Below are 11,767 nucleotides of genomic sequence, written 5' to 3' on the forward strand. Positions count from 1 at the left end.
AACACATACGCTCACACACACAGGTACACACATGTACGCATTGCACGCACATGAGCACACATGCACAGTCAGGCACACACACAGATGCTACATGTATGCTTGCACACACACACACACACACACACACACACACACACACACACACACACACACACACACACACACACACACACACACACACACACACACGGGACGACGAGATGAACGCATGCACAAACGTGGGTGTGAGCAGGAATCTCCCTGGCAGCGAGTGACAGGACAGCTCAGCTCATGGAGGACGTGTCCTCTAATGACACAGAGGAGCTGCCAGCACCACCTCCACATTTCAGAACTTACATCAGCATTTACACATTCTCTCTCTCTCTCTCTATCTTCTCGCACAAGCTCCCACGGTCTCTCTCTCTCACTCTCTCTCTCTCTCTCTCTCTGTCGGCGGAGAGGGGCGGTGCTACGGGGCGAGGGGGGCGGGAGGGCTGAGCGGGGCGCACGCGGGGCTGCGGGGGCCGTTCCGGGACGAGGCGTCGTGTCACACGCGCGCCCTGACCTCCGGTCGACCCCCGTTCCCCCGGCCCGCCTTCACCTCCCGGTGAACTTCCCGCGCGTCTCCCTCCCGCGGCCTCACCTCCCCGCGACCCCGCCGTTATCGCCCTGCGCTCGCTGAACAAACACCCCGGCGAGGAGGCATTATTACTTCCTCTTATTCTTCCCAAACGAAAGGGGGGGGGGGGGGGGACGAGTTTCTCTCTATCGCTCTTTTTCTTTTTTTTTTTTCTTCTGCTTGTGCATCTGCTGTTTGGATAAGAGCGCCAAACGATTATTCTGACTGTTGTTTTTATTTGTTTAGAAAGTTCAGGGGATAGCTGTTGGCCTTTTTTTTTTTTTGGAGGAGAGGGGGGGGGGGGGGGGGAGTGGGGGGGGCCGGGGGTCTTTGTCGTGCGCACTTATGCCGCGCACGTAACCGCTAACTTCAGCAGCCTGGCAGAGGGACGCTGACTGCGGCTGTGACTGCTGTGGGCTGAGCCAGGGAAGTGCTGCTGCAGGGAGGCTACAGAGAGCAACAGCACTGGGGGGTATACGGTGTTTCGGGAAACGGACAGTGTTTAGGGTTGTAGAGACAGAGTTTTGGGGTGTACAGACAGTGTTTAGGGTTGTACAGACAGAGTTTTGGGGTGTACAGACAGTGTTTTCGGGTGGTACAGACAGTGTTTAGGGTTGTAGAGACAGAGTTTTGGGGTGTACAGACAGTGTTTAGGGTTGTATAGACAGAGTTTTGGGGTGTACAGACAGTGTTTAGGGTTGTACAGACAGAGTTTTGGGGTGTACAGACAGTGTTTTCGGGTGGTACAGACAGTGTTTAGGGTTGTAGAGACAGAGTTTTGGGGTGTACAGACAGTGTTTAGGGTTGTATAGACAGAGTTTTGGGGGGTACAGACAGTGTTTAGGGTTGTATAGACAGAGTTTTGGGGGTGTACAGACAGTGTTTAGGGTTGTAGAGACAGAGTTTTGGGGTTGTACAGACAGTGTTTAGGGTTGTATAGACAGAGTTTTGGGGGGTACAGACAGTGTTTAGGGTTGTATAGACAGAGTTTTGGGGTGTACAGACAGTGTTTAGGGTTGTATAGACAGAGTTTTGGGGTGTACAGACAGTGTTTTCGGGTGGTACAGACAGTGTTCTGAGTGTACAGACCAGACATGGGTCAGATAGGTAAATGTTCTGGATTCAAATACTTTCTGTGCTCAATTGATTTTGACTGGTGCAAATGAGCCAATCAAGAGGACCAGAATGTAGGGTTTGTACTTTCTGAGCGTATTTCATTAGTACCCATACACCAGACAAACACAATAAAGCGTAGACATGTAATTTCATCCAAAACAATTACTATTTGCCCCAGGTCTAGTACTGTGTTTGCAGAGAGACAGCTCGACCAGAGACTCCCTCAGTGAGACCAGGACAACAAGCACACGCAGACAGAACCAGAGAGACAGCTCGGCCAGAGACTCCCTCAGTGAGACCAGGACAACACGCAGACAGAACCAGAGAGACAGCTCGACCAGAGACTCCCTCAGTGAGACCAGGACAACACGCAGGGAGAACCAGAGAGACAGCTCGACCAGAGACTCCCTCAGTGAGACCAGGACAACACGCAGACAGAACCAGAGAGACAGCTCGACCAGAGACTCCCTCAGTGAGACCAGGACAACACGCAGGGAGAACCAGAGAGACAGCGCGTGCCTCTCTCTCCCTCTCTCTCCCTTCCTCTCCCTCTCCCTCTCCCTCCCTCTCTCTCTCTCCCCGGCCCTGACCCCACGGCAGTAAAACACGGGGTGACTGCAGCGCCCCTCTCCAGTGCGGCCGTATTGTTTCCCTTGCTCTCTGGCAGCCAGGCCGCCTGCTTTTATGAGAACTACTGCGGAGATGCAGATAACGCACGGACAAAAAAAAAAAAAAAACCCTACATAAACTCAGCCGCACAGCTACACAAAACAAACAAAAACAAACCAATAACGGCATGAGGAAAGAATGCAGGGGGGGGTGGAGCCTAAGGAGGTGATGAGGTGACATGTCATGTGACTGACGGCTTTAAGGAAGCGCGCACTCAATCGCGCAACGTTTCCGCGCCGAACATATTATTTCCATCATCCTTAGCATTGTATGGATTATCTGTTCTATTGTGTACATCTGCACTGTAGGAAATCAAGGAGCTTTGAGATGCAAAACACATTTCGGCAAAACAGATGAAATGTTATCTAATCTAATATAGAGTTATATAAAGGAGGCCAAACAGTGAGCTTCAGCTTGGAAGCCTGGGGTCCTGACCAAAAGGTAAACCTTACACCGAATTCGCTCAACTCATTCGCAACAGCAGGCCCGAAAGGACGAGGGAAATGCATTCTGCTCTCCACCAATCGGAGTCAGCCAAATGCTCTCCTCCAATGGCAGGGGTTTTACAAGACGCGTTGAGTTTTTGCGCAGCGCCCGAGCCGGATGATCGGAAATATGAATATGAACGTATTTAATATGCAGCGCACGAGCTATATATATATATATATATATATATATATATATATATATATATATATATATATATATATATATATATATACCAAATAAAATGTTTCGCCTGTATAAGTATATGACAATCTGTGGACGCGAAGACCTCCCAGCTATCCGTTTCGTTGCTGGGCGCGGAGTTATCCGTTCCGTTCCCAGGCACGCGCCAGCCCAAGGCAACTTCGTGTCCTTGAAGTGGCAACTCTATATCGCGCGCTGGGCTGAATTGTATTCTGTTGAGCGGGAGCACCAGTTGTACTATATGGACAGCTGTACGTCTTCCGTCATCGGCGTTTGGAGACTTTTCCTTGGTGACTACAGCGGGATCCATAAAAAAGGTGACATCAACTAGCGTGTCATACTCAGGTGAGATTCTCATCACAAATGATGTAATAAATTGGGGACATGTCGTACTGAAAACACTCCTACATCGAGTTTGCGTAGCTCACTCACCGTTAGCCGTCAGCTTAGTTAGCTAAAAAGCTATCCATAAACAAATCAATAAACTATCAAGAAACCAAATTGAAATAAACATGTTGTAGTGTTTAGTTTTGGAGCACTTGCCTTACCAACGGAAAATATATTCTCGCAGAATACATTTACGGCAGTACGCCTTCTCAGGGTTTCCAATAGCGACAGGTGTACCGCCAGTTTTTGTTAACCATTTCCCTGGTCTCTGCTCTGCTAATACAGCTTCAGCAAGTTGCGCCCGCTCATGTACTCTCAATCTCGATAAGCTCCTTGTCTGTATATTCCAGTTGAAACGTGTAGCCGTCAACATCAGCTGAGAAATGAATGTCATTACTGCCACAAGAAAATTATTTCAGTATTGTTTACAGCCAGTGAGAAACAGTAGAGAGATTCAACCTAGAGGCTAAATCAGTTATGCAGACCTGAGCGCTGTTTTTGCAATTTATCAATTTGGCAATATCGTTTACACAAAGCCGGTCAGGTTTTGCAGGGCCAACAGAAACAGGAGGGTCAAATGCTCATAATAAGTCAGCCAAGTTTTGTTCATATTATACATACAACATTGTTTAAATCATATTGTAAATCTTGTAAGTCCTTTTTTCACAAATATGCTAATGATAGCCTAATGGTCCAACATTATGTGAAAGCACCCAGCACCCAAGCCCTCCAAAACATCCAGGAAAAACCCTAAATAGTAGTCAGGCAAACTCTCTCCAATGAGAGCCAGACGAAATATCTCAGCTAATGGGAGTTAGTCAAAGGCTCTCCACCAACGAGAGTCAGTCAATGGTTTCCTCCAATGGGAGGCAGTCATGCCATAAACCTGGAAGGCATACAGAACAGCCACGTTACAGCGGTCTACATCAGCCTGTTTAGAGAGACAGTGTGTCTGCTTTACAATACATCACAACCACTCAGCAGACCGGTCTTACCCAGAACTCGGAACGGTTTAGAACATCATTGTAATTCTCAGGAACACCAAGAAGCAACACAGGCCCCTTAAGTGCAATGATAACCAATTTGTATTGCAACAACAGAGCAGAACGGAATGGAATGCCTAAGACAACTAATGGGCAGCCCAGTTAGCATATAGCCTGTATGTTATCTGTGTGATGAAACGCATAACCAAGGAACAGCAGCAGCATTTGCTGAGGATCCAGAACCTTATTGTGGCACAACTCGGAAGGGCCATCTAGGGTGTCTGTGGTAAGAGGAGGCGGGGAAAAAGAGAGAGAGAGAGAGAGGGAGGGAGAGAAAGAGAGAGGGAGGGAGGGAGAGGGAGAGAGAAAAGGAAAGGACAGCGATCGCTCAGCGCTGACAGGCCTGCCTCACCGTGCCGATAAGCACCGTCTCCTGCAGGAGCTGGGGAAGATTGGGCCCGCGCCGCGCCCCCCTACTCCCACACACAGCAGGCCCAAACCCTTGACCCCAGCGAGGGAAGGGCAGGGGTTATCCGGGGGTTTATCAGCGCTGAACGGGCCGTATATCAGGGGCCGCTCAAGTCCCGTTTCCCTGCTGGAAGCTGTGGACCGTGTGACAGTGACCCGCGGTTAACTTCAGAGGCTCCCGCTAAGCTGAGCGCGGAGCTGCTTGTGCTCGCGTCAGCTCGACCCACAGCTCACTCCTCTTCTATCCCAGGATTCCTAGCTGCAAGAATGGAACTCGTTGGCAGAGGGCAGGTACCCCAAGGGCCCGTTGGCCAACACTTGAAAATGGATCCAGCCGCGCTGTTGGGCAACAGGTGGCATGAGTCCGGCGATCAGGTAATGGCAAAACGATGGCACCGCTGACCCAAAAATGGCCACCGCCTCAGTGAACAGAAACAAGCTTGCTGACCGCCACGCGGGTTACGGATGATGGTCGTTGGCCATCGAGGGCGGGAAGGCGGCGGGAGGAAGGAGAAGAGTCGCAGATGATGCTCCCCGGGCCGGGGCAATCGGCGGCAGCCATCTCGCTCAGGTGAGAGTGGGCCGGTTCAGTAGGGCCGGTTCAGCAGCAGGTTAGAGCGAGCCGGGTTCAGTAGGGTGGGTTCAGCAGCAGGTTAGAGCTGGCCGGGTTCAGTAGGGTGGGTTCAGTAGGGCCGGTTCAGCAGCAGGTTAGAGCGAGCCGGGTTCAGTAGGGCCGGTTCAGCGGCAGGTTAGAGCGAGCCGGGTTCAGTAGGGCCGGTTCAGCAGCAGGTTAGAGCTGGCCGGGTTCAGTAGGGCCGGTTCAGCAGCAGGTTAGAGCGAGCCGGGTTCAGTAGGGTGGGTTCAGTAGGGCAGGTTCAGCAGCAGGTTAGAGCGGGCCGGGTTCAGTAGGGCCGGTTCAGCAGCAGGTTAGAGCTGGCCGGGTTCAGTAGGGTGGGTTCAGTAGGGCAGGTTCAGTAGCAGGTTAGAGCTGGCCGGGTTCAGTAGGGCAGGTTCAGCAGCAGGTTAGAGCGGGCCGGGTTCAGTAGGGCCGGTTCAGCAGCAGGTTAGAGCTGGCCGGGTTCAGTAGGGCAAGTTCAGCAGCAGGTTAGAGCGAGCCGGGTTCAGTAGGGCCGGTTCAGCAGCAGGTTAGAGCTGGCCGGGTTCAGTAGGGCAAGTTCAGCAGCAGGTTAGAGCGGGCCGGGTTCAGTAGGGCCGGTTCAGCAGCAGGTTAGAGCTGGCCGGGTTCAGTAGGGCAAGTTCAGCAGCAGGTTAGAGCGAGCCGGGTTCAGTAGGGCAGGTTCAGCAGCGGGTCATTGTTCTGTTATCGGCTCACTGCGCTCCACTGGCTGTCTCTGTAAAGTAAGTGAAAACAGCCTCTTCCTGAGACCTCTGTCTGCAGCCGGGCTGTGGGGACCTGGCCCCTCCATCACCTTCCTGTCTGCCAGGGAGAGAGAGGGGCAACGGAGCGGGGCAGGGGAGAGAAGCAGTGAGGGCAGCAGATTGGAGCAGTAGCAGTGCAGGGCAATAGAGAGGGCAATAAAGGGGGTAACAAGGGCAGAGAGAAAAGAAGTAAAGTAGGCCAGAAGCAGTAGAGTGGCGCAGAAGTAGAGTGGTTCAGAAGTAGAGTGGGGCAGAAGCAGAGTAGGGCAGTAGAGTGGGGCAGTAGAGTGGGGCAGTAGAGTGGGGCAGTAGAGAGAGGCAGAAGCAGAGTGGGGCAGAAGCAGAGTGGGGCAGAAGCAGAGTGGGGCAGAAGCAGAGTGGGGCAGTAGAGTGGGGCAGTAGAGTGGGGCAGAAGCAGAGTGGGGCAGAAGCAGAGTGGGGCAGAAGCAGAGTGGGGCAGAAGCAGAGTGGGGCAGAAGCAGAGTGGGGCAGTAGAGTGGGGCAGTAGAGTGGGGCAGTAGAGTAGGGCAGAAGCAGAGTGGGGCAGTAGAGTGGGGCAGTAGAGTGGGGCAGTAGAGTTGGGCAGCAGTATAAACGGACAGTGTCACTGCGCAGTGTTACAGTCTCACAGATCTCACCGCTGAGCTTGTTTATCTGCGATAGCGTGCGAGACCCAGGGGCTGGTGTGAGGTCAGCAGACCCGGGGGCGCAGTGTGGGACAGCGCGGGTCACCCAGGGTTCACCCCGCAGAGACCGCGCGGCCGCGGGGGGAGGAGTCAGTCAACGGACCAATCAGGAGGAGGACGGCGCACCCTGCACGGCCGCAGCGACGGAGAGCGGTCTCACTGAACAGGAAGACGTGACGCAGGGCCGACACGTCTGGTTTCGGGGAAACGGCGGGCCGCGGCGTGCTGACGGGGCGAGGTGAGGTGGGTAATGAGCGCGCGGTTAAGGTGAGACCGCGGGTCCAGAGCTCCAGAGCGGGAGGGAGGCTGACCGTAAGCCATTAGCCAGCCCAAATAACCCTGTGTTTCCTTTCTCTGGATTAGTGCTTAAGGAGATTTCTATGGGGAGGTCTATCCACCCACACACACACTCACACACTCACACACTCACACACACCATCTCTCTCTCATAACACACACACACTATCTCTCTCTCATAACTCACACACTCACACACACACACTATCTCTCTCTCATAACACACACACTCACACACTCACACACTCACACACTCACACACACCATCTCTCTCTCATAAGACACACACACTATCTCTCTCTCATAACTCACACACTCACACACACACACTATCTCTCTCTCATAACACACTCTCACACTCTCACACACACACACACACACACACACACACACACACACCCGGGACGCTCTGCACAGCAGGGCTGAGGCTCCAGAAGGCGGACAGATGGACAGACAGAGCTGTGTTTATGACTGATGGTCGTGAGGTAGCAGAACGCAGGAAAAAGGCGAAAAAAACCGTGCCCCCCTCCCGCGCCCCCCCCTGGTCACAGGACATCTGGCAACGCCTCCGCGGTCAGCCCGTTCGGGGGTCAGACACGGGGCAGCACGCCTCCCTCCATCACACTACGTGCAAAGGTGAAGAGTGTGTGTGCGTGTGTGTGTGTGTGCGTGCGCATATGTGCGTCTTTCAAATCTGTCCTTTCAATCTTAAAACACATTTTTTAAGGGTTCTGTAAAAAGCCTCTGGGAGTCCGGAGTTCAAGGGGGACCGCAGTCTGAACCTGGCAACCTGAGCACAGGTTGCCTGGAAACCGTTCCCCCGGGGAGGACTGAGGGGAGTCCTGGCCCCAGAGGAGGTTCCCCCGAGAACCAGGTCCTCCACTTTCCCAGAGTTCCACACCCCTCCTCCTCCCCTCACATACAGATCCAAGAGTTTTTCTGGGCGGGAACAGACTGACGTCAGCTACACGTCAGTTGCATACAGACCGATGTCAGTCACATGCAGCGTCAATATGTTTTTTTTTGGGGAATTTTTTCCCCGATTTTTTTCATTTACACTGACGCAAAGATCCTGATTAAACACTTTGTTTGAGAAAACAATGGAAGCACTTCTCGTGGGAATTAAACTGTCAACCGCCCATTTATGCATATCCTAAACAATATACCACAGAACCGTGTCTAGTTTTCCAGCAACTCTATGGTCTCTTACGAGGCTAGAGGCCAGCACATCTATGGTCTCCTATGACGCTAGAGGCCATAAACTCTACTGTCTCCTACCAGGCCAGAGGCCAGCGACTCTATGGTCTCCTACAAGGCTAGAGGCCAGATAATCTACGGTCTCCTAGGAGCCTAGAGGCCAGCAACTCTATGGTCTCCTAGGAGCCTAGAGGCCAGCAACTCTATGGTCTCCTACGAGGCTAGAGGCCAGCAACTCTATGGTCTCCTACGAGGCTAGAGGCCAGATAATCTACAGTCTCCTCGGAGCCTAGAGGCCAGCAACTCTATGGTCTCCTACGAGGCTAGAGGCCAGCAACTCTATGGTCTCCTACGAGCCTAGAGGCCAGCAACTCTATGGTCTCCTACGAGGCTAGAGGCCAGCAACTCTATGGTCTCCTACACGGCCAGGAGGAGCAGCAGTGGTGATGTGGAAGAGTGATGTAATGTGACAGGTTCAGAGGAGCGGGGGGGGGGGGGGGGGGGGTAGAGCACTGCTGTAGCCTCCAGCAGGGTACGTGGCTTCAATCTGTCACATTGAAAACAAATGGGATGAAGAGGGCGTGGAAGGGCTGGTGAGTCCCTGCGGAAAAGCACATCTGCTCAGCAAATAAACAAAACCCAAAGACACAAAAGCCCCAGACTGGAACCGGTGAGGAGGAGATTTAAACTTTCCCCCCCCCCCCCCCGCCGCTGTTGAGTCACTCAACTCCGCTCTGACCTCTCCCGGCTTTTATGACGGGACAGGAGATGATGGGCGGGGGGGGGGGGGGGGGAGAAATCTCAGGGATTTCCAAGAGCTGCGATGTTCTGAAACGGTTCCAGGAGCTCTCCCCCGCGCGGCGCGGCGGTGTGGGCCCAGCGGAACACTCCGGAGTGTGAGCTGACCCGTCGGCCTCTGGAGGACCGGGGGGCCGGAGGGAGCCGGAGACCGAAAGTCGACGCGGCTTCGCGTTTCGTTTCCAGCTCGCGGCTCGTCCGGAAAAAGCGCCGAAAGAGCGAAGATGCAGAATTTAAAAAAAAAAAAAAAAAAAAAGGCACGGTTTCCGCTGGGACTTCTACAGCGAAACTCTCTCTCTCTCTGCGACGGTCCAACTGAAACCTTAATTGGCTGTAGTTATCCGCACATCAAGAGGGGTTTCTGGGAAGTCATTAGGAGGACTGTCTGTGGGGAGGGACAGGGGTGATGTCAAAGCTCATTTTGGGGTGGGGGGGGGGGGTGGGGTTACTCTTCGTGATAAGGAAGGTCTTGGGGCCGGGGGGGGGTCACCATTTCAGCTGAGAATCGCTGGAAACAGGCAGCTGTGTGTTCATGGTGACCATGGAGCAAAAACAAACAAACAAATCTTAAATGAAACCAAGGACAAAACTGATGTCTGCATCCCTGCAAATCTATTTCCACCAGTCCTTTCCACAACCCACAACCCCCCCCCCACCCCTTCGACACACACACTGCTGTGCTGGAGGAACCAGAACACTCGGGCTGCATGATGCATCAAATCATGATTTTAGTGGATCTTTCGTCATTCGAGATGTCTGAGGCCATGGGAAATGCTTCCAGGGAAAACATAATAACGGATATGTATTGGATGCTGATGACAGCCAATCAGCAGCAAGGTCTTATTGATCACGTGATGCATTTTCCCCCCAATCAGGTGGAAGCTGCATACAGGCTGTCTCATCAAAGCCCGATAAATATCACTGCTGATGTTTCTATCACCAGAAGCATTTCACATGGCCTTTACCACATCACGCATGATTAAAGAAAAACAACAATAGACAGCCAATACACAGTGGTGGTGATTATTCTTATTACTAGAACTCTGACACACACTGCTGTACTGAGGGAGGCAGAACCCTGACACACACTGCTGTACTGGGGGAGGCAGAACCCTGACAGACACTGCTGTACTGGGGGAGGCAGAACCCTGACACACTGCTGTACTGAGGGAGGCAGAACCCCTGACAGACACTGCTGTACTGGGGGAGGCAGAACCCTGACACACACTGTGCTGGGGGAGGCAGAACCCTGACAGACACTGCTGTACTGAGGGAGGCAGAACCCTGACAGACACTGCTGTACTGAGGGAGGCAGAACCCTGACAGACACTGCTGTACTGGGGGAGGCAGAACCCTGACAGACACTGCTGTACTGAGGGAGGCAGAACCCTGACACACACTGTGCTGGGGGAGGCAGAACCTGACAGACACTGCTGTACTGAGGGAGGCAGAACCCTGACAGACACTGCTGTACTGAGGGAGGCAGAACCCTGACAGACACTGCTGTACTGGGGAGGCAGAACCCTGACAGACACTGCTGTACTGAGGGAGGCAGAACCCTGACAGACACTGCTGTACTGAGGGAGGCAGAACTCTGACACACACTGCTGTACTGAGGGAGGCAGAACCCTGACAGACACTGCTGTACTGGGGGAGGCAGAACCCTGACACGCACTGTGCTGGGGGAGGCAGAACCTGACACACACTGCTGTACTGAGGGAGCAGAACCCTGACAGACACACACTGCAGTACTGAGGGAGCAGAACCCTGACACACACTGCTGTACTGAGGGAGCAGAACCCTGACAGACACTGCTGTACTGAGGGAGCAGAACCCTGACACACACTGCTGTACTGGGGGAGCAGAACCCTGACAGACACTGCTGTACTGGGGGAGGTAGAACCCTGACACACACTGCTGTACTGGGGGAGGCAGAACCCTGACACACACTGCTGTACTGAGGGAGCAGAACCCTGACACACACTGCTGTACTGAGGGAGCAGAACCCTGACAGACACTGCTGTACTGGGGGAGGCAGAACCCTGACAGACACTGCTGTACTGGGGGAGGCAGAACCCTGACAGACAGTGCAGTACTGAGGGAGCAGAACCCTGACAGACACTGCTGTACTGAGGGAGCAGAACCCTGACACACACTGCTGTACTGGGGGAGGCAGAACCCTGACACACACTGCTGTACTGAGGGAGCAGAACCCTGACACACACTGCTGTACTGAGGGAGCAGAACCCTGACAGACACTGCTGTACTGGGGGAGGCAGAACCTGACAGACACTGCTGTACTGAGGGAGGCAGAACCCTGACACACACTGCTGTACTGAGGGAGCAGAACCCTGACAGACACTGCTGTACTGGGGGAGGCAGAACCCTGACAGACACTGCTGTACTGGGGGGGGGGCTGGAGCTGGAAGTCTGAAACCGGCTTGACTCCCAATCTGGAAAGCAGCCAAGGTTGTTGGAAGGTCAGTGCCCCCCCCCCC

The 11,767-nt window shown here is 53.4% G+C and overlaps 1 protein-coding gene across 6 annotated transcripts in view; it reads right to left on the bottom strand.

Moving 5' to 3' along the window:
* Positions 1 to 11,767, bottom strand: part of exoc6b (exocyst complex component 6B) — a 111,220-nt gene that overhangs the window by 7,001 nt on the left and 92,452 nt on the right. The window lies entirely within an intron of this gene.

The sequence above is a fragment of the Conger conger genome, chromosome 8 (genome assembly GCF_963514075.1).
Source record: "Conger conger chromosome 8, fConCon1.1, whole genome shotgun sequence".
Lineage (NCBI taxonomy): Eukaryota > Metazoa > Chordata > Actinopteri > Anguilliformes > Congridae > Conger > Conger conger.